Source organism: Orcinus orca, chromosome 12 (assembly GCF_937001465.1).
Source record: "Orcinus orca chromosome 12, mOrcOrc1.1, whole genome shotgun sequence".
Lineage (NCBI taxonomy): Eukaryota > Metazoa > Chordata > Mammalia > Artiodactyla > Delphinidae > Orcinus > Orcinus orca.
The window spans coordinates 56,209,336-56,236,918 of record NC_064570.1 but is presented as its reverse complement, the minus strand read 5'-3'; the positions used below and the strand labels follow the sequence as shown (position 1 = coordinate 56,236,918).

At 37.7% G+C, this 27,583-nt stretch overlaps 1 long non-coding RNA gene across 1 annotated transcript in view; it reads left to right on the top strand.

Moving 5' to 3' along the window:
- Positions 1 to 27,583, top strand: part of LOC125960731 (uncharacterized) — a 58,541-nt gene that overhangs the window by 18,124 nt on the left and 12,834 nt on the right. Inside the window, exon 2 of the long non-coding RNA XR_007470700.1 lies at positions 4,583 to 4,701. This is a non-coding gene — a long non-coding RNA (uncharacterized LOC125960731). The remainder of the gene's footprint in view (positions 1 to 4,582; positions 4,702 to 27,583) is intronic.

Sequence of the window (27,583 nt, the reverse complement as noted above, 5' to 3'; positions counted from 1 at the left end):
GTTGTGGTCAGAAAAGATGCTTGATATGATTTCAGTTTTCTTAAATTTACTGAGACTTGATTTGTGACCCAAGTTGTGATCTGTCCTGCAGAATGTTCCATGCACACTTGAGAAGAAAGTGTAATCTGCTGTTTTTGGATGGAATGTCCTATAAGTATCAGTTAAATTTATCTGGTCTATTGTGTCATTTAAAGCTTCTGTTTCCTTATTTATTTTCATTTTGGATGATCTGTCCATTGGTGTAAGTGAGATGTTAAAGTCCCCCACTATTATTGTGTTACTGTTGATTTCCTCTTTTATAGGTGTTAGCACTTGCCTTATGTATTGTGGTGCTCCTATGTTGGGTGCATATATATTTATAATTGTTATATCTTCTTCTTGGATTGATCCCTTGATCATTATGTAGTGTCCTTCCTTGTCTCTTATAACATTCTTTATTTTAAAGTCTGTTTTATTTGATATGAGTATTGCTACTCCAGCTTGCTTTTGGTTTCCATTTGCATGGAATCTCTTTTTCCATCCCCTCACTTTCAGTCTGAATATGTCCCTAGGTCTGAAGTAGGTGTCTTGTAGACAGCATATATATGGGTCTTGTTTTTGTATCCATTCAGCAAGCCTGTGTCTTTTGGTTGGAGCATTTAATCCATTCACATTTAAGGTAATTATCAATATGTATGTTCCTATTACCATTTTCTTAATTGTTTTGGGTTTGTTTTTGTAGGTCCTTTTCTTCTCTTGGGTTTCCCAGTTACAGAAGTTCCTTTAGCATTTGTTGTAGGACTGGTTTGGTGGTGCTGAATTCTCTTAGCTTTTGCTTGTCTGTAAAGCTTTTGATTTCTCCATCGAATCTGAATGAGATCCTTGCCAGGTAGAGTAATCTTGGTTGTAGCTTCTTCCCTTTCATCACTTCATCATGCCGCTCCCTTCTGGCTTATAGAGTTTCTACTGAGAAATCAGCTGTTAACTTTATGGGAGTTCCCTTGTATGTTATTTGTCTTTTTTCCCTTGCTGCTTTTAATAATTTTTCTTTGCCTTTAATTTTTGCCAATTTGATTACTATGTGTCTCACTGTGTTTCTCCTTGGATTTATCCTGTTTGGGACTCTCTGCACTTCCTGGATTGGGTGGCTATTTCCTTTCCCATGTTAGGGAAGTTTTCGACTATAATCTCTTCAAATATTTTCTTGGGTCCTTTCTCTCTCCCTTCTCATTCTGGGACCCCTATAATGCAAATGTTGTTGCGGTTAATGTTGTCCCAGAGGTCTCTTAGGCTGTCTTCATCTATTTTCATTCTTTTTTCTTTATTCTGTTCCATGGCAGTGAATTCCACCATTCTGTCTTCCAGGTCACTTATCCGTTCTTCTGCCTCAGTTATTCGGCTATTGATTCCTTCTAGTGTGTTTTTCATTTCAGTTATTGTATTGTTCATCTCTGTTTGTTTGTTCTTTAATTCTTCTAGGTCTTTGTTAAACATTTCTTGCATCTTCTTGATGTTTGCCTCCATTGTTTTTCCGAGGTCCTGTATCACCTTCACTATCATTATTCTGAATTCTTTTTCTGGAAGGTTGCCTATCTCCACTTCATTTAGTTGTTTTTCTGGGGTTTTATCTTGTACCTTCATCTGGTACATAGCCCTCTGCCTTTTCATCTTGTCTATCTTTCTGTGAATGTGGTTTTTGTTCCACAGGCTACAGGATTGTAGCTCTTCTTGCTTCTGCTGTCTTCCCTCTGATGGGAGGGACTGGTGGTGGATAGAGCTGATTCTTGCTCTGCTGGGCAGAGCTCAGTATAACTTTAATCCACTTGTCTGCTGTTGGGTGGGGCTGCGTTCCCTCCCTGTTGGTTTTTTGGTCTGAGACAACCCAACAGTGGAGCCTACCTGGGCTCTTTGGTGGGGCTAATGGTGGACTCTGGGAGGGCTCATGCCAAGGAGTACTTCCCAGAACTTCTGCTGCCAGTGTCCTTGTCCCCTCAGTGAGCCACAGCTACCCCCTGCCTCTGCAGGAGACCCCCAACACTAGCAGGTATTTCTTGTTCAGTCTCCCCTGTGGTCACTGTTCCCTTCCCCTGGGTCCTGATGTGCACACTACTTTGTGTGTGCCCTCCAAGAGTGGAGTCTGTGTTTCCTCCAGTTCTGTCAAAGTCCTGCAATCAAATCCCAGTATCCTTCAAAGTTTGATTCTCTAGGAATTCCTCCTCCTGTTGCCGGACCCCCAGGTTGGGAAGCCTGACGTGGGGCTCAGAACCTTCACTCCAGTGGTGGACTTCTGTGGTATAAGTGTGCTCCAGTCTGTGAGTCACCCACCCAGCAGTTATGGGATTTGATTTTACTGTGATTGCGCCTGTCCTACCATCTCATTGTGGCTTCTCCTTTGTCTTTGGATGTGGGGTATCTTTTTTGGTGAGTTCCAGTGTCTTCCTGTCGATTATTGTCCAGCAGCTAGTAGTGATTCTGGTGTTCTCGCAAGAGGGATTGAGAGCATGTCCTTCTACTCCAACATCTTGGCTCCAATCCCCTTTGTCCATTTTTAACTTGAGTTGTTTGTTCTTTTGTTGTTGAGTTTTAGGAGTCGTTTACATTCCAGATATCAATCTCTTATCAGATACAATTTACAATTTACACAGTTTTATTTGTATGTATTTTTTACAAATATGACTTACAAATATTTTCTCCCATTCAGTTAGTTGTCTTTCACTTTCCTGGTAGTACCCTTTGACATATAAAAATTCTTAATTTTGATCAAGTTCAGTTTATCTATATTTTCTTTTGTTGCATGCCTGTGCTTTTGGTGTTATATTCTTAAAGTCATTGCCAAATACAACATCATGAATATTTTCTCCAATGTTATAAGAATTTTATAGTTTTAGCTCTTAAGTACAGGTCTTTGATGCAGTTTGAGTTAATTCTTGTAAATGGTGTAAATTAAGGGTCCGATTTCCTTCTTTTGCATGCGGATATCCAGTTTTGCCAGAACCATTTTTTGAAAAGATTTTCCTTTCCTCATTGAATGCTCTTGGCACCCTCGTCAAAATCAATTAACCATATATATAAGGGTTTCTTTCTGGGCTCCCTGTTCAATTCTATATTGGTCCCAGACAGCAGCTCCAGTCCAGTGATGAGAAAGGAAAGCAGGCTACAGACTATGACAGAGTGAGACAGACTGCTCATCACAGACATATAAATGGTTAAGAGAAGGAGAAACTCGGAGTAGTAGCTTTAGAAGAAAGAAAATTGATTCATAATTGTATCTGGTTTATTTTCAGAATCATTACATAATATCTGCCTTTCAGATACATAACATTCTGAGCACCAGAATTATAATAAGATGGGTTATTTGGGAGCTTTTAATAGAGGGAGGCATAGCAGAGTCCTGACTCTTAGCAAAGGCAAAAGACTTACAAAATATCTCGTTGTGAATTATGCTATTCATTTCATTTATCATTTGTACGCAATACTGAACTGAAAGAAGCTTTCATAAGCAATTCTATAAGAGTGAAGTTCAGACGTTTATAGAAAAAAAAACAGTTTTTAGACAAGAGTATCATTTTTTTATTCCTTGCTGAATGAGGTTTCCACAGCTTGAGGAAAGGGAGTCATGTTTTGGTTAACTCTTTTGGGAAGACAAAAAGTGGTGTTAATGAGAATTCTTTGCATCTCTAAAAACTTTATAACATGTAATACTAATAAAGAGAAGGCAGGCGGTCCAGGGAAAGCACTGAGTAAATTGCATGTTGTGGAGGAGTGCTTGGGGAGTTTTGAGATGGCCAGAAATAGAACTGTTTCTCAAACTTTCTAGCCAGCCCAGGTGCCACCCAATCCAGGACTAGGTTTTCTCTGTGCACAGGTGGCTGTGGGTGGAACAGGTGTACCCACTCAAGCTGTGAATTGAAAACCAATTTCTTTGACTTTGCCTTAGTTAGAAAGTATTCTCTTCCTCGGTTCACCCACCAGTCAGGCACGGGCACTGGATGTTTTCCATGTCTGGAACCAATGAGGACAGTGAAGGTCCTTTCCATTCCTTTCCACCTGATCCAGCCCCATAGCTACAGTATTTTGCACTTCGTTAAACATGTTCGTTTCACCCTGGCAGCAGGAATTCTATCTCTGTTTTACCGAGGGAGGGCACAGGGGCTCAAAGGGGTTGAATGAAATTATCCTGACTGTCGAGAGGTGACAGGGAAGCTCAGCCCATAGGGGAGATTTTGCCCTTTATTCTTTCAATTTGGGAGAGTGTCAGTGGGAATTATTTACTCCTTCATATACCTCCCCTTTTAGTCCTTCTACCCAGGAAAGAAGAACATGATATTCTGGTCAATGTTTGGTGTGCTCCTTGGTCCTTATATGAATGGTAAGGTCTCTGTGGTCCAGGGGCAGAAACAAGCGGTCCACTTTCCTCTTTGACACCTGGGTTCTTAGGAGGTGGGTCTCTTCTGACTTTGTCTCTTGTCATACATACATCTGGACAAGTGGGGCAGGCCAGTCATTCCCATCCCCCCACTGCAAAGGCTATGTGAGATGGTTAAAGGTGAGTTCTGGAGCTTATAACACCTGGGTTCAAATATCTGCCCTTATTCTTCTACAGTTCCTCTGCTCATGGTTGTGTAGAAAAATCCAGAAAAGAGCCACCACACAGCACAGTGGTCTTCATAGTGGCTATGCTCCCTGGAGTGTGCAAGGACATTCATCAGAGCAGAGAAAAAAGTAACTAGAGCTTCTCTTTATTACTTTTCAAATAAAAAAGTATAACTTTTCTAATAATCCATATATGAGTTAACACTGGATCCCACACCCTTGACATCTCAGCCAGTAACCCAGGCCCTTGAGGCATCCTGAAGGAAAAATGGAAGTTTCCCAACATGGAGGTGTTGACAGGGCTGCCCTCACTCATTTGATTTTACTATCTCGTGACAAAAGAGTAGTTTATTTGCCATATATTGCCACCAAGGTGATTATTTTCATAAAAGCAAGACCTGAAAATATTATAATTTTTAAATGCTTTGCAGTGAGAGGTGGAGTGACTTTGAAAATATGTTCCACACAGAGGTTTGCCATTTATCTTGTGGCAAAATATTTAAAGCAGTTGTTGAGGTGTAGAAGTTCTACATTTTTATTTTATGAAAAGATAAATATTTTACATTTGCTAAATATTTTTGTGAGGGAAATGGCTCTCAACAGTATGCTCTCTAGGAGATATAAAAAAAAAAAAATCCCACCAAATATGTCCCTTTCGAAGGTAAAGATGACATTTAAACAATAAGTGAGAAAGTAAATGCTACTTAAAAAAGAAAATCTCACTACAGTGAGAGTCCTTCAAAAATGAATATTTGCAGATGTTTCCACTGCTGTGTGATTTTATTGCTGAAAATAATGTGTCACCTATAAAAACTCTTGTATTTACAAAGTCTACGTACTTACAAAACAGGGGAACTGAATGCCCTACCTGTTTTAAAAATCTTCCAAATGAAGTTATTCAGTGAATTTTGAACTGCTTTGTTTTTAAAAGATAAGGAAAAGTGCCTTCCAATTTATATGTAAGAACATCTGATGAAATCAGGGAAGATGGACATTTTGCTCTGAATTTTGGCAAAAAATTTTTATATACTTGGTAGATGGCAATGAGTTTTGTGATTTTGTAAACACAGCTAGTGATACACTGCTATTTCAAACTATATATTTTTGAGCTATCTTTTCAACTATGATAGCAAATAAAATCAAGGATTCAGATAAACTGGACTTAAAAAACCAGACCTTCAAATAAATGAATCACAAAGTTTAAGCCAATTAAAAAAATGATAAAACATCTTTTGCCACACTTATTATGAGGAGCAAAATATGTTTGTCCCATTAATTAAAAAGAATATTTATAATTATTTTTTATTTATCTTTATGTCATCGTTTTAAATTTGTTCTGTGTTAAGAAGAAGATATAGATCTACACATATTCAGAGTACATGCTCAAAACCTTTCTACCATTGGGCATACCTAACCAGAAACTTGCTCTGTTCTCCTAAGAAAAGATGCAGTCAGGCTCTGGTGGTGGTAGGGGTGCATTCCTGGAAGTGGGAACTCAAATTAGATCCTTTCTCTACAGGGTTACTATAGTGCAGCTCTGCTGAGTCTTGCTCCCGGGAGCTCACATTAGTAATCACTCTTCTCTTCAAATCCCCAACATCCTGATGCACCTCCAACCATACTTTCTTCCAGCTACTGTTGGTGCATTTGTTGGTGTGTCCTCCCCAGTTGCAATAATTACATGGTGCCCTTAGTAAATTAGGCTTCCTCCAATCCCTGAATGCATGTTGATTTTCACTACCTGTTTCTTTGACCTTTCTCTTGAAGATTCTTCAAGCTGTTCTAAAACTTGCATCACAAGTTCTAGTTTGATAATCCTCCCTTGTGTCTACACAGCATTTCTAGCAGTGTTGCTGACACACAGATTAACTGCCTTATTCAATCACAATTGCTTGCCAAAAAAAAACCAAAATGAAAGACAGGAACAGGGATAACAGCAGAGAAATAATGTCCATTGTAGAACTCACTCAATTTGGGTTAAGCTGTAGAAAACTCACTGGTGGACCTGTAGCTCAAGAGAGCACAGAACAACCTGTTACTCCAATTCTTGATAACTATAAAAACTCTCTTTATTAACATGAATTCAAAACTAGAAAAGTCAGTGGAACTTGTTCAGCCTGCCACTGAATTGCACTCTTCATACAGAATCCCTTTGATGAAACTATTTCCTGTCCACTCAGAATAGGGGACAAACATTCCTGTAATCAGTAGGAAAACTCTGGATGTAGACAGCTCAGTTAAACTGTAGGTTTCTCTAGGGTGTAGATCATATCTCAGATCACAGTCGTTTTTTTTTTTAAATCCATCCCCTACATTCATAGTACAAGGCCAGATGGGCAGTAGAGCTTCAAGAAATACTTGCTAAACTGTGGATTGAAGTCGACTGGTGAAATGGAGCAATGAAGCTTGTAATTGCAAAATCGCAAATTTTGCCTGCCAAATAATTTAATGTTATTTTTGGTTCTGAATATGACTGTATCTGACACTTCTGTAATATATACATTTCAAGAGCATATATTAAATTATTCTGTGAAAACATAATTCAGAGGGAGTTGAAAAACAACAGCTTCAGTTTCTTACCCCGGTGCTTTTAAGCCTTTAACCTCTCTCTTTCCCTCTCAGTGCTGAGGTTGGATTTCTAAAGTTTTTGTACTTTGAGCAAAACTCTCCAAATTCTGCCTCAGTTTCCTGATTTCTCTGGAAGGAAAGTCATTTAAGTCTGTCCCTCCTCTTTACTGCCCATTGCTCCCACTCTCCTTTCCAGCAAAGCTGAGCTACTTGGAGGGCTACTGCAAGAATGCTTTTCTTCCCTCCAGGCTCCTGCTGAAAAGCATAAACAAGTACATAAACACCGAAAAAGTCGACAGTGGTTATTAAATATAGACTCCAAAGTTTCAATGTTGCAGCTCCCCTGAATTTAGTTAAGAAAAGACCTGGTAAATCGAAGCTCTGGACCAACATTTTTTTCTTGGCTTCCCCTGGTTACCTTTTGGTTTCAAGCACTAGGCTGAGAGGATTGATTCATAGAAATCCAAGCAACTAAACTGACTAACTCTTGTAGAAGTTGCCAAGGCCCTAGTGCATTTTCTTATACTAACGTAAACCCAACTTAAAAATATATATACATCTTGGTGCTCTTTATTGCTTATCCTCCCATTTTAAAAAGTGGGAAGCTTGTCTTCCCTCCCAGCTCTGTCTTTCCCCTGTAAAGCACCACATTGAAGGAATGATAGAGATAGCACCTGGCACCTTTATTACATTCCGTTTATTGCAAAATATTAATGTTTCTCAAATATTATTTATGTTAAAGAGTATTATTTTCTAGACCAGTTTTTCCCAGTTATTTTCCATTTCTATAGCTAATCTTGGATTTCATTTAAAGAGACGTGAGAAATTGGCATGATTTTAGTTAGTATTCTAAACATGTCAATGTAAGTGAGGTTCAGAGGACCAAAGCATTTATTATGCTTCTTGGGTGGGGAGTTGGTGCTAACGGATTTCAGGCGCTTACGGGAAGAAGGCTGCTTCAGGCATGCACACACAGGCCAGGCGCTGTGAGTCAGTGATGCCAAAATGCACTGCAAAGATTTGATAACATTTTCATTAAAAGCAACAGAAAGAAAGCATGAAAAATATGATATACGGAGTAAGCCCCTTTTTTTTCCTTCTCTTCATAAAAGGCTACCAAAATTGGACTATGTTCATGGTGCAGACTCCAGTCAACTTGACATAAATTATGAGACAACATTAGTTAGGTTCATTTTAACTCTCATCTGAAAATATATTTCTCGTCCTTTATTTTGGCTTCTCTCTATCTCCCTTTTCTCTCTCTGTGAAGTACCATGTTTTCTATGGTTTCTTTGCAAAAACTGATTGGAACATTCTACTAGAAGAACATAAAGTGAGAGTTCACAATAATAAAATTTTAAAAAATTAGTACTCAATTTGAGAGAGTTCAGGGATAATTTCTGAGGAAAGCAAAATCTTTGGAAATTAGGAGAAGAATTTTTGTTTGGCTTAATTAAGACAGATGTTAGTGGGAAGCAGCCGCATAGCATAGTGGGAAGCAGCCACATAGCACAGGGAGATCAGCTCGGTGCTTTGTGACCACCTGGAGGGGTGGGATAGGGAGGGTGGGAGGGAGGGAGACGCAAGAGGGAAGAGATATGGGAATATATGTATATGTATAACTGATTCACTTTGTTATAAAGCAGAAACTAACACACCATTGTAAAGCAATTATACTCCAATAATGATGTAAAAAAAAAAAAGATAGATGTGTTTATGGTTCATTCACCATAAAAAAAGTGGTAAAAAAAGTGGTAAAAAGAGTGACATTAGTTAGTCTTCATTTGTTCCATGTGTGTGCACGCATGTGTTATGAGGCATTACTCTGCCCACCATCCTAAATCTTTTTTTTTTTTTTTTTTTTTTTTGCGGTACGCGGGCCTCTCACTGCTGTGGCCTCTCCCGCTGCGGAGCACAGGCTCCGGACGCGCAGGCCCAGCGGCCATGGCTCACGGGCCCAGCCGCTCCGCGGCATGCATCCTAAATCTTCAGCTCCCTTGGTCCTCCATAGTCTAAGGGCTACACCAGAGGAGTGTGCTCATTTAGATGTGTTTATCTAATTAGCAATAGGAACCTCCAGATAGATTTTTTCAGTCCTTGAGTATTGAATATTACATTTGTTTGTCTGCTTTACTCAAAATGCATACAATATCTAGTAGCAACATATTGAGGTTTTTTCAAAGCTACAATTATATATCTCTAGTGAAGCAAGGATCAGAAGACCTTCTTCACACAAGTCTCAACAAACTGCTGCCCTTATACCAATTGCTCTCTTTCTTGCACTTGCAGAATCACAGCTGGGTCTCCTTATGAAAAGAGAGCACATAATAATTGCACTAAATATGCACTAAATTACTTTGCAAAATGATAGTGGCATCCATTATAAATCCTGTGTTTGAGGAGTTTAATCAGCTATTTAAATTTTCATCAGAATGCAAGTCAACATGCTAGTTCTTGGCCAAAGGCATTCTATTTACCACATAAATATTTTTTGATTAAGAAAAGCACAGGCCCCTACACTTTTCTACGGTTTCAGAGGCACATGAACATATCTCAGGAGCAATAAATAAAACCATGAAATTTTTAAAAATCAAACTTGAATTTTGATATGTGTTTTAGTTGGCAACTACATTTCCTATGAATAATACGCCACTTCACGTGATTTAATATTAATATTCCTCAGGAAATCAGGTTTAGGAGAGTGGAATTAGAGGACATAGAAAAATGCTAGTAATTGTATTTTAGAATAACAAAGCTAATAATGTGAAGCAACCTATTTACTGATTATATCACGAGGTTTTATCTTAGTTTCTTCTGTGTTAAATCTGTGTCCACGAGAGCACTTATAACAAAATGAAAAGGACTGGAGTATTGGAGGTTATAGTATTTTATTTTCTCATTTCTTTTCACATCTACCTGATCTGAGTTACATTCAGGGTATGGATCTGTATTGATTATCTTCAGAAAACAAAAGGTACATTTTCCATCTGCTGGGCTCCAGGGAAGGGATCCAGGGGAAGGTGACTTCTTGTCCCCATCACAGCAAGTGCTTCATTTATGGAGCCCTGGGTATCACACAAGTGCTGGGAGGAGGAACGAGAGGCAGGGAGGGTGGGAGGGATAGAAAGGAACTGAAATCACCCTGAACTTGGCTAGGATTGGCTGGTTCCTAGATAGCTGAGTAAAATTTTTGACACTTTTCCCTAAAATAGTTTATTATTCTGAGGTGAGAGGCAGGGATGGTGATTCTTCATAGAAAATATAAATGGGATTGCCCAGTGAAAACAGAGAAAAAGCACCATATTTGGATATTGTGGTTTTGCTCTTTGAATGGGAGTTTGTAATTAGGGGATGTTTAAATTCTCAGTTGTGATTACACGTCTAATATCTAGCAATTACTCTGACAGGTATAAAATGACAAGGCTAGAAAAGGCAGCAGAAAATCATCTAGGTGAATCTTTCCTTTCGTAAGAGATAGTTTAAACTGTAAATGTGCATCCTCGTAAAAGTCATGTGATATTCTGTCTACTCTATTTTATTGTATCCACCAGAATTTAAGTCCAATGATGAAAGGGATTTTTCTATTTTGTCACCTTCCTTATTCCTATAACGTAAGATGGTGTCTGGAACATCATAGACACACAGTGTTTATTGAATGAGAGGGTGAATGAATGAATGAATATATGTGTGCTTAGGAGACTAATGGAATGAAATGAGGGCAAGTGGCATTTTAAACCAGGAAGCAGCATGCATTTGCAGGGGCTTCCCCTGAGTAGAGCAAAGCTGCTGAGTTCAATTAGTAGGGCCACTGTTGCTAAGTGAGAGATTTGAGTGAAGACGATAGTACTTATTCAGTTTATGTACCGTTATGTGATACTCTCTCTTCTTTGAAGATGTCACTACCGAGAAGAATGCATATCTATATAATTGAAAGGAGTTTTAAAAAAGTATTGGCAGCCAGCATATATTTCCATTATTCCTGCGTAAAGTCTTGCCCTTGTTTTCTACATGAAAATCTTTACAGGGATTGGCTAGCAAACTGCCTTTAACACCGTGTCACTCAGAGTCTTGGCTCCAAAAGTTTGTAATGTTAGTCAACTCACCATTGCTGACCAGGGCATATGACCCCAGGCAAATAATTTTGTTTCACTGGGCCTCAAATTCTTCATCAAAGGAGGGCAAGTTAGGGTGTTCTGGGAGAGCCCCAAGGTTCCTTCCAGCATAATAGCCTATGAATTTACACTCTAAGTTCTACCTTGACTGCTTCTTGCAGCCTACATTATACAGCTGTGTAACACTTCAGTGCATTTTACAAGTGTGTCTCCTGTTCCCCTTTGCCCTTAGTAGCTTACCATTGTCACGCATCTGCCCCTTCCCAATTGGGGAAATGAGGTGAGTGGAGCTTCCATGTCCACAAGCGGTACTCTGGGCACACATACGTCAATCACTAAGGCCAACTGGTGAGACAACTTAACTATGGGGCTGGTGACTCTCTCTTTTCATTTAGTATCAGTAGGACTCATGAGTAAGTCATGACAGTACTCAAGAATTTGCAAATAAGGTATCTCTAAGTTCATATCTCGAAGCTACATGGAACACAGAGTACTCCTTTTCCTGCTGTGTGTGTGTGTGTGTGTGCGTGTGTGCGCGTGTGTGCTTGCTGAATGAATGTGAGCATATGAGGTACCACCAGCACAAAAGAAAAGAAGATATGGTCCTGAGATAGAAAACCATCAATTCTTTCAGACACTCTTACAAGCAAAATGAGAGCAAGGGTTTTCAGAACCACAATAGTACCAATTAGTTCACAAAGCATCTCACTAGTTGGATGGGAAAAGATTAACTTAGAAGTCTAGTCTGTTCTCTGGGGCAATGAAAAGTTTCGTCTATTCACAGTATCTTTAATCCTGCTATCCGCTTCTATATACTTCGGGATAATGGCTCTGCTACCAAAATCTTTCCTGATTTTGAGCCTCATTTCCTTTTTCTTCTTTCCATTCATTTCATCTTAATCATACACTTTTAAAGCCTCTTAAAATTTTCCCTTTTCAATGTGTTTAATCACTTTTTCTATGTGTTTGAAAGATGATTATAAAAATTCTTCTCATTTAAATAATTTTAAGTTAATCATACTGCACCCTTTCTCTCTCCTCCTCTCTCTCTCATAAGACTGAGAACTGTGAGATTCTCTTGGCAATGACTTAAAGTTTATCTGGTTAATCTGAACAGCTGTGTTTCTGATATTTGGAAGCTCACTGGAGCAATACCCAGTTTTCAAGGTAAATAAATTTACCCCTTTCCCTCAAAGTTGTTGAATATTGTGAATTTTCAAAGTCAATGTATTTGCCAACTCTCCCCGTCCTGTCTTATAAACTCACCATCATCTGCAGACTATTATCAATACCCAGTGTGCCAGCCTCCTGGGAAATAAAGGGCAAAGAGATTTAAAACATTGTCTCGGACTTCAGAGGAAAGGGAGTTCATAAACATAAATATATTTTAAAAACTATACACTGGTGGCATATTCTAAATGTTGAATAAATGAGGGAAATAATAATGACTACAGGAGTTCAGAAGTCAAGGCTAGGGCAGGTGGAAAGCTCCATAGGGAGGGAGGGCAATGGTCTTCTAGGCTTCAACCTCATAGCTTGAGACCCAGTTGTTGTGAAAGTGATCCATGTACCACCAGAGGATCCACAGATGAACTTCAGAAATGACAGGGGTCTTCTGAAATTGCATGGCAATTTTTGTTTCTATGTCCTTATTTCTTGGTGGGGAGTCAACTTCTCAGTGGGCTAAGGAAAACTTTTCTCCGGTGTATGGCTGAGGCTCCCAACTCCCAGTGTAGGATGACTCCTGCCCGAGGCCTTAGGCCATTCTGGTTCTTAGGGTATTTGCCTCCACTCTGGCCTCAGTACCCCACCTGTTACCTGAGTTCCTGTTTTGTGAATCTGGAAGTAAATTCTTATGCCTCAAGTCCCCAATAATAAAGCTTCCACTGGGCTTCTGTGGATGAGTCCCTCCCTACCTGCCACCCCATCCCTGCCCTAGACCTCCAGGAGAATGAATTTTCTGTTGTTAAACCACCTTCCCAGAGCTGGTTTTCCAATATCTGTTCCCAGATTTTCAAATGCTGGCTACTTGTCTTCCTGCTCTTTTGCTGTCGCCAAACACCCGGCTTGAATGGATGTCTTGAATTTCAGGTAAGGTCTAGAACCTTTGACTAGTCATATTTTGGTCCTATCTGTTCTTTCCCCTTGATTAACTCATCTCCAAATTTCATATCTTCCTTTGGACCCATGATCTCATGTTTTAAGTTACTAATGTCCTCCATCCCTGCCATTGTTGTCCAACCTTTCAGGACTCAGCACCTGTCTAACCCTAGACAGGAATTATATGTAATCTTGAGGGTTTTTGTTTTGTTTTTGTTTTGTTTTGTTCAAGACTTGAACAAAGACTTGAAATTAATATAAGACCTAATGCAAATTGAGGTGGGTAATAGGGGGTTATTGAGAAATGGAAAACATACTAGTAAGAGGTCGGGGAAGTAATTTAAGGAAAATTAGAGAGATAATGATAATACTAGAGCAAGTTTAGGGAGGTCGAAGCAGTTATGTGAAATAATAAATGTCCTTTTTATATAGTGGTTTTGATTGGAATAAAGAGTTGATACTTTTGTTTATAATATCCTCTGAAATGAGCTTCTAGAATTTAAAAATTGGCAAAATCTTTTGGAGATCCTTAGCAATGTTGTTTCCCCAGAGTCAATATTTAAAGCTTTATTGAGTTTCTGTTTGTAGGTGATTCACAATTAAGTATAACTTTTATGCAAGTACAATGCTCGTAATGCTTAGCATATAATTGATTCTTGCACTGTTCTCACCATCACAGTATTTTGGAAGTACCGTATAGCGACTGAATGCCAAGATTCCAAACTAAATCTTGTTTCTTAAAATAATACACATTGCTAATAAGCTGTTATCATCATACCGGTAATTTTCTACAGTGCCGTAAAGCATTATCACAAAGAACCCATTTTATTTGGCAGTTTTATATTTCTAAAGGTATTTTATTATTTAAAATATGAATATTTCAATTTTGAACTACTGTGCTATGTGATGTTCTCCTTTATAAAATAATTATTAACAGCCCAAGCCCTGACTTTTAAGTTAGGGTGGATATAGCTTGTAATTTTTAAAGCACTTTTATGACTAGAAGCCATTTTTCAGTGATAATTAAAATTATATTAAGTGAATCTTATAAAATGTAACACCATAAACTGTTATGGTGGTGCTAATCTGATAAATCTCAAAAGCAATGAATGTCATTAGCACTTCAAACACATGGAAAACAAACATAAAGGAAGATGCAGAAGCAAACATAATGGTAGTACTTAAAGTTTGAAATGATTAGCAGTAATGTTGATTTATAAGTTGAGTATTTTCTGAGATTCCTGCAAGGGGAATAGAGCTTTCAAATTATGTTGCCTTTTCTTATTAGAAGAGGAAGAATACCAAAATCATTTCATTAAAATATTTGCCTTTGAAGAAAAATGAAGCTATGAACTGATAAACTGAGCATTTACCTGCAAATAGAGAAGGGAAGAAAAATTGTGAGGGAAACACAGTAGGTCTTCAATAAATGCATTTTTAAATTTTGTGAGCCTCCAACTCAGGCTTCAGACTTTCTCTAAGCTTCCCTAGGAATTCCATTACAGGTCCAGCTTGGATATTATACCCCAAGGAACCCATGAAGCGTGAGGGCAACACTGAAGTCCCCAATTCTCCTTTGAGGCCCCAATCCTCCTTTGAAGAGGAAGAATTAAGCCACCAAGGTTAGTGTAGCAGCATAGCTCAGAACCACATAAGGGTATCCTAAAACAGTCCATTTCTCCCTAGGGTCAGTAACAGGGTCCAGCCTCAGAGGAGATCATATCTTTAACATGTTCATGTTCATCAGATTGTGTCTGAGAAAGCCTTGGATATGCAGGCTACAGGGCTTTCTACACAAAATAATAAATTTTCTTCTAAAATCAAAATGTGAGATCATTTTTATACGCTCACCCTCTCAAACATAACATTAAAAAGGAATCAGTCATAATTTTGAAGTCGACTTAAAGTTAGGGAAAGAGCAAATGCTTCCATCTGAGGAAAATACTGTTAAATTAAATTTTACCTTATTAATGTATAGCACCATATGTATAATACAAAAAAATACCATAACAGATTTTTGAGTTGAAATTTCTTAAGTTAGTCTGTCCCCGTACAAGTTTCTTTCTCTTGAAAATTGGGTTCAAAAAGTGCCTCCTCAAATGGAGAATTTCAGTTTTAGGAGATGTGGATGTTGAAGCAATTTTGTGGCAGAAAATTGGGTGAGACTTGGGGAAGAAAAGGAGCCCCAGGGGAGGTGCAGGGGAGAAATCACGAGGGGAGGATAGCTCTGTTGCTTCTCCTCAATATCACAGTATCGTGCCCCAGGTTCTGAATAAGAAGAAAAAAATGATAACCCTTAGAAACGTACTAGAATTATCCACAGATTTATGAAAGATACATCATCATTCTGGGACAGTCTGCTTGAGTTGTCATTTAAAAAAAAACAAAAACATAGACTGGGTGGCTTAAGCAACAGAACTTTATTTCTCACAGTTTTGGAGGCTGGGAAGTCCAAGATCAAGGTGCTGGTTTGATTCCTGGTGAAGGCTTTCTTCCTGGCTTGTAGATGGCCATCTTCTTGCTGTGTCCTCACATGACAAGTGGAGAGAGATTGAGAGAGAAAGAATCTCAACTTGGGGGGACACATTTCATTCGGTAGCGGACTGTAATTTTTCCTTTTTTTTCTTTTTTTCCTTTTTGTTCATATATTTATTTCTTGGTTAAAGCAGAAGTTAAAAACAGAGATTGATTAGTCCATCACTTGTGGAAGCACCTAACACCACACTCTAGGGAGGGAACTTTTTTCATCTCTCTATCATAGAGATAGATAAAACAATGGTAGTAAGCACTGCATGGTAGAGGGTTTCGCAGTGTTGCCTTAAGACAGATATAGGAAGATGAGGCAGATAGCCTTAAGCCTTCTCTGTTAGGTAGGAAGCAGGTTAAAAAGTTTCAGAGGTTTCACAGAGTCAAGTCCATGTCTTCTGTTGTGTTCTAATTTATGCTGCGATTGGTTAGGTTCATGGGTGAAGCTAATCCTGAATAACTTTGTCTCTTGGTCTTTTGGCATGTTCCAGGGGAGGGGTTAGGCCTTGATAAGGTCTACTCTTCTGTAATACATTGAAAAACTTACAAGATTGCCCACAATTTTGTTGTTGCTGCTTTTTTCCCCTTCATCTCAATATGTCCAGTCTACAAATTCTTTTGGTTTTCTTGGATTTCTGGAAGCAGAACTCAACAATGTAGGTCATAAGAGCAGAAAGACGTTGAACTTTTTATGAGGGTCAAGGCTCCTCTTCAGTATACTTTATAAGCTGCCACAAAACAAAGACAATTATAAGTTTCTCAATAAAACAATGGGACAGAATATCCTGAAGTAACTCCAGCAAGGAAGGAAAAGAAAATGGAAATTAATTGTAGAGTGTTAGTTATTATTCATTGAATGATATACAGTGTGTTCTTGCTATTCTGTTTAATATACTATATTAATTTTGGTTAATGTAAAAATATTTATAGGGCTTTCACAGGTCCCCTCATGTCATCAATTCCCTAAACCCATTTCTACATAGTCTTAAATTCCTCAGTAGTAAATTTTTTCATGCAGAGTATTTCAAGAACACAGTGGGAGTTGGGGAAAGACTACTGTTTTATTCCTGGACTGTTGCTTTTAAAGTTAAAAGAGGTCCATACTCTGACTTCCTTTCCTGATAATGGGGAAATATTTGAAGTAATCTACCCAACCTCTTTCATATCATCCGCTCTTATTTCCAAGACGTGGATAGTCACATACGGATTTGGGGAAGAGGTTTCTTTGGATCACAGTGCTGACTGATTTTTCAGGAACATGGCCTTCAATCAGTTGAACTAATGCCCCATGCAACACCATCCACTTGAGTCAGCATAGATCAGATGATGATATTAAAAACTATGTTCTTCAGTATTACCTGATGTTTTCTTTTGGAGGAGTGACACTGTTCGTTGGGTCTGGTCTTTTCCACATAATACACTAAACAGTAGCAGTTTAGAAAAATAGAATACACACTCCATGCCATTTCATTATTCATAATTGTCAAGAACTATGTAGGAGGAGTAAATGGCTTTGTGCCTTCATGTTCTTTCTTAATTCCATCCACCAACCACTCTTACACCCATCCAGATGTGAGGAGGAGTTGCTAATTGAATGGGGAAGTTCTTAAACATTTTTTTTTTTTTTTTTTTTTTTTTTTGCGTTACGCGGGCCTCTCACCATTGTGGCTTCTCCCGCTGCGGAGCACAGGCTCCGGACGCGCAGGCTCAGCAGCCATGGCTCACGGGCCCAGCCGCTCTGCGGCATGTGGGATCTTCCCGGACCGGGGCACGAACCCGTGTCCCCTGCATCGGCAGGCAGACTCCCAACCACTGCGCCACCAGGGAAGCCCCTGAATGGGTAAATTCTTAAACCTTAGCCCTGATGAGCAGGGGCAACATATATAAAAAGTTGATTAACTCAGCTTTATTTACCCTCGCCGAATTCAGCTTTGGATAGGAAATAATAAGCCCAGTTTTGCCTTGAGGTATAATCTGACCATTAACAATAATAAATAAGGAGCACTTCAACTCAGGTACCAGAGCAGCAACCAGCTACCATTCTTTCTGAGAATGTAAAGCAAAAAGCAGTGATCTTATTGGCATCGGCCCAACTTGGAAAGAGATGGTACTTTGATTTTCATTTTCTTTTATTTCTTTGCATTTAAATTCATGTGTTAGCCTAAAATTCTAAGTGTGACTATGAAGTAGAGCTCCTTGCCAACTCTTGCAGGAAATTTACCCCGAGCAAGAAATAAGCTTCTATGGTTTTTAACCACTAAAAGTTAGGATTTCTAGTTATCATGCTGTAATATACTTCTATCCTGACTAATACAGCCTTCTGTGCTGTATATATACCTCTCCTCGCTGTTCAGTTTTCCCTTCACACTGCCCCGTATGTCTCTTAGTTTTATCTTCAGTTATGGGATTAGTCATACTCTCAAAGTCTTTCCCTTTAACTATTAGCAGACGATTTGAGGACTGATTTCCAGTCATCTGGATTTCACTCAGGAATGAAGAGAGTTGTGTCTCTCAGCACTGTCCCAAGGTGACCTAGTTTAGTGCCTTTAGTTTTAACATAAAAGCCAGGTCTTGGTCTCTTTGTATTCAAGCTGAGAGAGCAGGAAGGCACTAGTAAGTGCTTCCTCAACCCTTTATTCTCAACACTGAATTCACATTAGACTTGCCTGGCAAGCTTAAAAAAAATAGCAATGCCCAGCCCTCACCCAAGACCAATTCATGGGGTAGAAGGGTGGGCAGGCATGGGAATTTAAAAAGCTGGTGCTTCTAAGAGCAGCTAGAGCTGAGAACCTTCTTTTAGGAAGAAAAGGAAGGCTTTTATTATCCTGTAAACTGTCAAGGAAAAACCCCTCTAGTTTTTCTATTCTGAGAAACACTGCCTAGACTTTATAATTAATAACATATATTGTGGTATTCTGGCAGGTGAAAGTGACACATGCCATTTGAACATCACTTTTGTAATATTATTTATTATATTATTTACTTACTTGTTTTCTTGGTTAACATCTATTTCCCAGACCAGACTGTAAGTTCTGTGAAATCAAGGACTTCTCTATCCTATTTGCTTTGTAGAAAATATTGTCTTGTTTCTCCAGAGCTGGGAGCAGTGATCAGCACATAGGTGGTACTCAATAAATACCTGTTGAATAACTAAAGTATCACTGGAAACAAAAGTAAGAGGGAATAGCAATTGTGAGGAAAACTTTATCGAAATATGACCAAGGGTTATATAATAAAACAATACATAGTAAAACATAAATACTATAATAAAAAATGGTGGTCAAAAAACATGAACAGATAATTTACAGAAGAAATATAAAACTTACTTAACTATGAGAAGACAAAGTTTAATCTCACTGTAAGCAAACACATTCAAATTAACATATTAGTTTTATACAGTTTTTATGTATCAAATTGACAAAGATTACATGAAGGTAAATATTCAATGCTGAATAGGATGCAGTTTGATAAGGACCCTCACACCCCAAATTAGGACAGCCCTTTGGGAAAGCAGTTGGGAGCTATGTATAGAGAACCCTGAGGATGATAATTTCTGTTGACCAAGAAATCTCATTCATAGAATATATCCTGAGGAAATAAACAGCAATAATTTAGTCCAATATTTGTATACAAGAACATTTATCCTAGCATTTTTCAAGTAGTAGATTGGAAACAGTCTGTTTCTTAAATAGGGGCATTTAACTATATCACAATATATCCTCATATGAAAGACTGTAATAAAACCATTTTTGAAAATATTAATGATAGGAGAAAAGGCTCCCATTATATTAAGGGAAATGGTTATGATAAAATGCCAGGCATCTTGCTTTTAAATATGTAAATTTGTAAAGCATTGCTGGGTAGTTATTTTGATTTGTAATTATTTTTTATAGTTTGTTGCTTTGTATTTTCAAAACTGTGTATCTGATTATACCTTGTATAACCTGACATTAACAATAACAGTTTATGTAAAGTACGTTCTATATGTGAATTACTACTCTAAGCACTTTCCTTGTAAACCTATGAAGTAAGGATGATTATTTTCCCCATTTACAAGTGGGGACATGTAGGCAAGAAGTGATTAGGCAATTTGCCAAGGTCACCCAACTCATAAGCTTAAGAGCTCATACTCCTACACTGTTAGAAAAGTCAACATAGGAAATAGTTTTTGGTTCTGAGGAAGTATGTGTTAGATACCACACTGGACAGAACCCACCCAAAGTCTGGAAGAATTAGAGCTCTGTGGCAGTAGAGGGCTTTTAAGATCAAGTCTGATCTTCTGCTTTTTTGATGAATAAAAATTTACATTTGCTTTCTCTAAAAAGCATTTTATATATTATCCTGCATCAAAAGAGAAGCCTGGAGAGGTGATGTGATCACAGTGACCCTGTCAGGGCAAGGAGACTCAATTCATTCCTTCTGACCACTTTCCCCTGCCACTGCTAACCACCGGCCATCAGCTTCCCTGACAACCTGTTATGGCTGATGCTGCTTCTTCTATCCCAGGGAAGACACCTTGGGAAATAGCCCATGCATTCTTCAGTGAAGCCTAAACCAAGAGCACTGGTGTGACTCCCTAACTCTGACTGCTCAGAACAAGAATACGGAAGAGCAACCTCAGTTCATGGAGTGTATGTTTCTGCTGGAGGTGAGAGATCTCCCCTTTGCTAGCATGCCCAGGGGAAGGCAGAGGACTCTGCTGTTATCTCTGTTATCTATCCACATTTCTTCTGTGAGGAGCATCAGAGAAAACTTTGGTAGAAGAGAAGGGGGCTGGGGAGAATTAAATCATACTTCTCAGGGGCAGGGGAATGGGCAGACTAAAGAGTTGCTCATCACTCTGTATCACTGCTCATACAGAGATTGTATGAAGTGTCATGTAGCATTTTTACATCTGGTCTTCCAGAGACTGTCGCTCAAGGATTTTACCAAGCAGCAGGGTAGATGTCGAAATCCACCCTTAAACCATCACTTCAGTCCTGCCCTTTGTCCTAACTCTCAGTGAAAATAAATGACTGTATAAATCTAAACTTAAAATGTGATGGTGCTAAGATTTGCTGGCTTTAGGTATTTATGAAATTTCTATTTAGGCATCATTTTGTTCTTCCTTCCTTAAACAAAATTGTTTTTGATATTTTAATTTAAAAACATATCACAGGGGGCTTCCCTGGTGGCGCAGTGGTTGAGAGTCCGCCTGCCGATTCAGGGGACGCAGGTTTGTGCCCCGGTCCGGGAGGATCCCACATGCCACGGAGCGGCTGCCCCCGTGAGCCATGGCCGCTGAGCCTGCGCGTCCGGAGCCTGTGCTCCGCAACGGGAGAGGCCACAACAGTGAGAGGCCCGCGTACCGCAAAAAAAAAAAAAAAATAATAATAATAATAAAAACATATCACAAGGAGCTTGTCCCACGGTGGTGGTGAGATTTTCTTCATAGTGGCTTCAGTTAATAAAGCATTTTAGGATAATGAAGGGTGAAAATCACAGTATAAATGTAAAAATTCTTATATTAATGAAGCATAACATATTATTGGACCCTTCATGGAATTTTCCATTACCAAATCAAGGCTCGCTATTCTGCACCTGAGCACTACAATCCCTAGAGTTCCATGGCATGTTGGCATGTGTTAATAATAAGAGAAATGTCCCATTTTGTTTTATAAAACCTATTTTTTCTTTCTGATGGTCTTTTTTGTCTCACTAGCTTTTAGTATGGCCCCGGAGAGTCATACTTTCAAATATAAATTCCCTTAAGACATATCTTTTTCAATTGTGTGGGTTGAAGCAAGGTAGGGGGTTGCTATTATCTGAGAAATAGATTAGTATGTCTTGCCAGAAAATCATCATTGGAAGATGTGTAATGAGATATTTCATGGGTTTATGATCCAAACCATGACATCTACAGCACAGACTTCATGCTATTTTGAGACTATATATATATACACACACATATACATGCATATACATATAGGCAATCCTTGTCTTTTCTGATCTCAGTCGTGGGCTGACATGTTGAGCAATATATATTGGAGACCCTATTAGGAAAGGCGATAATTCCCTACTGCCTTCATTTATCCTTCTCTCAGAATTAATTTCTCCCTACTGTGTTCTCTCAGCAGACTTTGTGTGTGGCCCTCTGTCTTCTTTTTTTTGGTAATCGCCTACAACTTTCTCATTCATAAAATCATTTCCATACCTGACACATTGTTGGGGCTCAGTTGGATTTGCATTGATCAGATCAATCCATTAAAGCCAAGTTGTGATTTCAGTTTATTTTATGAATGAAAAGTAGTGATTTCGGCTTATTCTATGATTTTTATCAGTTCAGGGAAAAAGTATTTGAATAAATTTTAAATTCAGATTTACTATTAAGTGTAAATGTACCTATTAAAATTTTTAAAAGAATCTCAGAACACAAATATAAAAACTAAAGATTTAAGAAATAAAAGCAGTAAAAAAAAACCCCACATTTTGGACAAAGAGCCATAAAGCAGGAGGTTATAGTAAAAAAAAGAAACCAGGAAAAACTGAAAACATTAAAACAAACAAACAAAAAAAAACCCAGACATACAGCCAAACCTCTCTCCTCCTGCACAATTCATTTCTTTTTTAAAAAATTTTTAAAAATAATTTCTGTTCGGCTCACAATTCAATTCTTAGATCAAACAAAATATCAACATAATTAAAGAAAATATCAAAACAAAACAATTGTAGAATTTCTAGGAAATAAAGATACTACATTATAAATCAAAAGCTCTAGGATATGGCTAAGAATGTACTCAGAGGAAAATACCAAGCATTCAACATTTAACTTATTAAACACAAAACAATAAAAATGAATCCCTTAAATGTCAAACTCAAAAAATTAGCAAAATAAAAATATACTCAAATAATACAGAGAAAAATAATTGTTAAAATAAAAATATAAATTAACAAATTAGAAAAAAAGGAAAGCAGTGGCATAGATAAATCAAAGCGCTGTCTTCATGAAAAAATCCTCTTGAAAAAGCTAAGTTCCTAGATACCTCAACAAAGGGAAAAAAAGGGAAAGCAAAGCATAAATAGCAATGAAAAAAAGCAATATTCTATTAGTTGAGGGGAAATACATACTTCAAATGTTAAGAGATTTCTTTGCACCTTTCCATATTAATGAATTAGGGAAAAGTCCTGGATAAGGTAGGTGTTTTTTAAAAATATAAATGATCAAAATTGATCTGAAAAGAAAAGACAATTCAATGAGCAAGTAAGAATGAGATCAACTGGGAGATTTTTAAAAATCTATACCGATTCCTAGCTATCAACAAATAAACCAACAAAGCAAAGGAAATCAGTAAAAAATTCTTCAGATACAGAATGGCTCAGGAGGTCCTACATGACATGAGTCCTCCCATTTCCTGCTCCTCTTGCTGTAGCTGACACCTCTCCCACCACACTGGCTTCCTTGCTGCTGCTTTGTCTTTCTGAAACACTCTCACCCTGAAATATCTGTACAATTTATACAAAACAAAGATGTATTTCATATCATGGGATTAAAATGAATTATGTAATAAATAAATGATAATAGAATAATTATCCTTTTGGGAGGTCGGGTTATAATCCCTACCTCACTCCTTATACTAAATACATTTCATGTGGATAAAAACTTAAATGTAAAAATTTAAACCATGAAAGAAATAAAAGAAAACATAGGTGCAGAATTGATATTGTTTGTACATACTAGTATAGGCATACCAGTTGCATGGAATATATAGCATTATCTCTTACCTATCTATCATCCATCTATCTCTACCATTTTAGTGCATAAATCTAAACTCAAGTTGGGATAGTGCTAAATATTTTGAGGCTACTCTCCCACCTGTTTATGTTGTATATATTTGTATATAAGGAAGATCTTACTAAGCATGACACAAACCATCTCTATGGCAATATATATACATATATATATCTCACAACCAAACTAGAAAATAAACAACTTAAATAATCCACAAAGAAATAAACTACATTAACCAGTAAATTTAGCAATAATTAAAATGCAAATTAAAATTTGATATTTATCACCTAAAATATTTTCAACTATTAAAAATATTAATGCTGGCAAATGTGAAGTGAAATATGTTCTCATTCATACTGGTGAAAGAGTCAATTGATACCATCTTTTTCTAGAGAAATTTGGCTATTATATATACCCTTTGACCCAGAAATTCCATTTCTAGAAAACTCATCTTACAGAAACACACAAGAAAGATCTAAATGCAAGAGTGTTCACTTGTGGGACTTCCCTGGTGGCGCAGTGGTTAAGAATCCACCTGCCAATGCAGGGGACACGGGTTTGAGCTCTGGTCTGGGAAGATCCCACATGCTGTGGAGCTACTGAGCCCACATTCCACAACTACTGAGCCAGTGAGCCACAACTAGCCCCTGTGCCTGGAGCCCGTGCTCTGCAACAGGAGAAGCCACTGCAATGAGGAGCCCGTGCACCGCAACAAAGAGTAGCCTCCATTCGCCGCAACTAGAGAAAGCCCGGGTGCAGCAACGAAGATGCAGCACAGCCATAAATAAATAAATAAATACATTTAAAAATATATATATTAAAAAAAAAAGTGGGGCTTCCCTGGTGGTGGAGTGGTTGGGAGTCCGCCTGCCGATGCGGGGGACGTGGGTTCGTGCCCCGGTCCGGGAGGGTCCCACATGCCACGGAACGGCTGGGCCCGTGGGCCATGGCCGCTGGGCCTGCGCGTCCGGAGCCTGTTGCTCCGCGGCGGGAGAGGCCGCAGCGGTGAGAGGCCTGCGTGCCGCAAAGAAAAAAAAAGTGTTCACTTGTAAGAAGGGGAAAAAAAAGGAAAACTTACATATCAGTCTGGTATTAAATAAATATTGATATTTTATAGTATTGTTATAAAATAGTAGGTGCTGTTTCACAAAATGAGATTTATCCACTTGTAATGACATGGGAAGGTTTACAAGATATGTTGTCAGGCCAAAAAGCACACAATATAGTACATAATATAGTGTGTACACAATATATTTGGTATGATTACATTTTTGTAAAAATATACATACATAGCTGTCTGTCTGAACACACAACACACACATTTTAGTATATGCGGAGTAAAAGAAATTAGGAAGCATGTTCATTACCTGTTAATAGTTATTAATTTTGAGGCTTGGGTATTTTCAATTTCTACCTCACATATTTCGTTAACGTTTGCATTTTTTAACAAGGAGAATGAATTTTCTTAAAGCACAAAACAGAGTTTTAAAAAGATTAAAAGGAAGCAGTAAGTGTAAAGACATTCCCGTAACATATTTTAGGTGTCATCTAACAGAGATCCAGGACTACAAGTCAGGCTAAAGAATGTATACAGTATCTCTAAACATAGTTTCTGGGAAATAAAAAATGATGGATTGTTTCTGGGTAATAGATAACAAAATGTGCAATGTGATCTCTCTTATATGAGTTCTGAAATATATTGCCTCAAAGGAGATGAACTCCAAGCAGTGTTTTACTTATTAACTTCTGTCAGTGGATATGCTAAAAAAAAAAAAAGTGACTCTTTCTAATCTTTGTGATTTTCTTTATTTTATCTTTTGAAATATTTTATTTCTACTAATGTTTGAGAAATGTTCTCAAAGTAAATTGAGCCTGAGGAGTTAAAAAAAAAAGGATTTAGTAATACGTCTTTTTGAAATGCTAATCCTTGGAACATTTTTAAAATTTCAGTCACAAAATTTCAGTCACATCAGTCTCCTGGTTACACTGAATAAATTGGAACATTTGCACTTAGCCAGTTAACTTTCTTGAGGAGGAAGTTTTAGCAAGGAGCTTTTTTCTTTAAGTATACCCAAGTGACTTTATGCATTCTAAAAGATCCTGCACTTCAACGTGATTAAAAGCAACATCGTAGGACTTCCCTGGTGGCGCAGTGGTTGAGAGTCCGCCTGCCGATACAGGGAACACGGGTTCGTGCCCCGGTCCGCGAAGATCCCACATGCCGCGGAGTGGCTGGGCCCGTGAGCCATGGCCGCTGAGCCTGCGCGTCCGGAGTCTGTGCTCCGCAGCGGGAGAGGTCACAACAGTGAGAGGCCCGCGTACCGCAAAAAAAAAAAAAAAAAAAAAAAGCAACATCGTATACTAAAATCTTATTTCTGAAAATAACAGCATGCAATTACTGGAGAAAATACTAACTTTGAGACCAAGACAAGTCTGGACCATATGAAAAAAGTCAAATTGCAGAACTTCTCTGCTGCAAGCCTTTGTCTTCCAAAGAAAAGAATAACAGACTCTCTCCAGGAGTAGAGCTGGGAATACAATATATTTATTCAACATTCAACAAAGATTTTAGTACCCATCGTGGGCTCAACATTATTCTAGATGCTAAAGATATAATAGTGAGCAAAACAGACAAAAATACCATCTTGGAGTTTACACTCTTGGAAATAAAACCACGCCAATACCAATTCCTAAAATCTAAATTAATTTTAGACAAGTGGGCAGGGGCTAAGTTTGTCCTGTTTTGCTTAGAAATATTCTCCTCTTAAAGGTACAGATTAATAAACCTGGAGTTGAATGATCTTTGAACAACTCTGAAATTAGTTTCTTAAATATTTTAGAAATAAAACATTAATAATTTATGAACTTAAGTATAATATACAAGAAATGAATTTAATGACTAAAAGTAGACTCAATATGGGGTTAATTGATATTTTAGTTTTGAATATATTTGAAAATAATTATAAAATTCATACCTTTAAAATACCCTATATTATTAGAGTATTATACATATAATATTATATATATCTAATAAATATTAGAACTGCTACTCAAATTTTATTAAGGTACTGAGTTTTTAAATTGTTTAGAATTCGGAATTCAAAGGTGTTTTGAATAAAGGAATATTTATTTTCTAACATGTCCTTTTTGGTCAATATTCTTCAAATTACTTTATGTATATATAACTAAATTTCTCAGCTTTTATGCAGGCTTTTATGGTTAGGGTTTTGTTTTTTTTGTAATCAGATTAACACAAGTTAATAGAATACTAAACTAATAAAGAATAAAATCTATTCTGCTGAACTTTGGAACAAAACATTTTAATTGAGACATTTTCTTACCATTTATTTAACATCCTCAGTTGGCCTCAACTCTTTCTAAAATAGATTCATGTCTTTAAGACATTGAACAGTCTAGGTGTTTTCCTTTCTTTTCCTTTTTTTTTCCACCAGACGAATTGCTAATGATTATTTGTTGATGGTTGTCTGTAAGTTCAAAGTGCTTGACATATATAGACTGGGAAGCATTAAATATTTTAGCTGCACATTTAAGACTTCAAATCATAGTACATTTAAATCTGTTTATACTAAATGCATGCTGAATTTCCTAACGTGCACCAAGAGAAAAAGCTTGCCAAAAAATAATCTGCTTTTACAAAAATTGTTTAATCATTCACCTTCAACTATCTCTACAAAATTTGCCTTTCACTTTTGGAGAAAATGTTTATTTGCATGTCTAAAGATTGTTTTTTTCTTTGCTAGGTGAGGGTGCAATTCAAACCACCATTGCAGTCTGTGACTCTGTCAATTTTTTTTCTTTCCCTTCAGGATCTTTGTTCAAGATGAATCACACAGTTCTTATTGGCAACGCCAATTTTGTTGATTTGTCTTAGTTGTTTTCCAGTGGTGTACTGGTTTGCTGCACTTTAAAAGGGGGC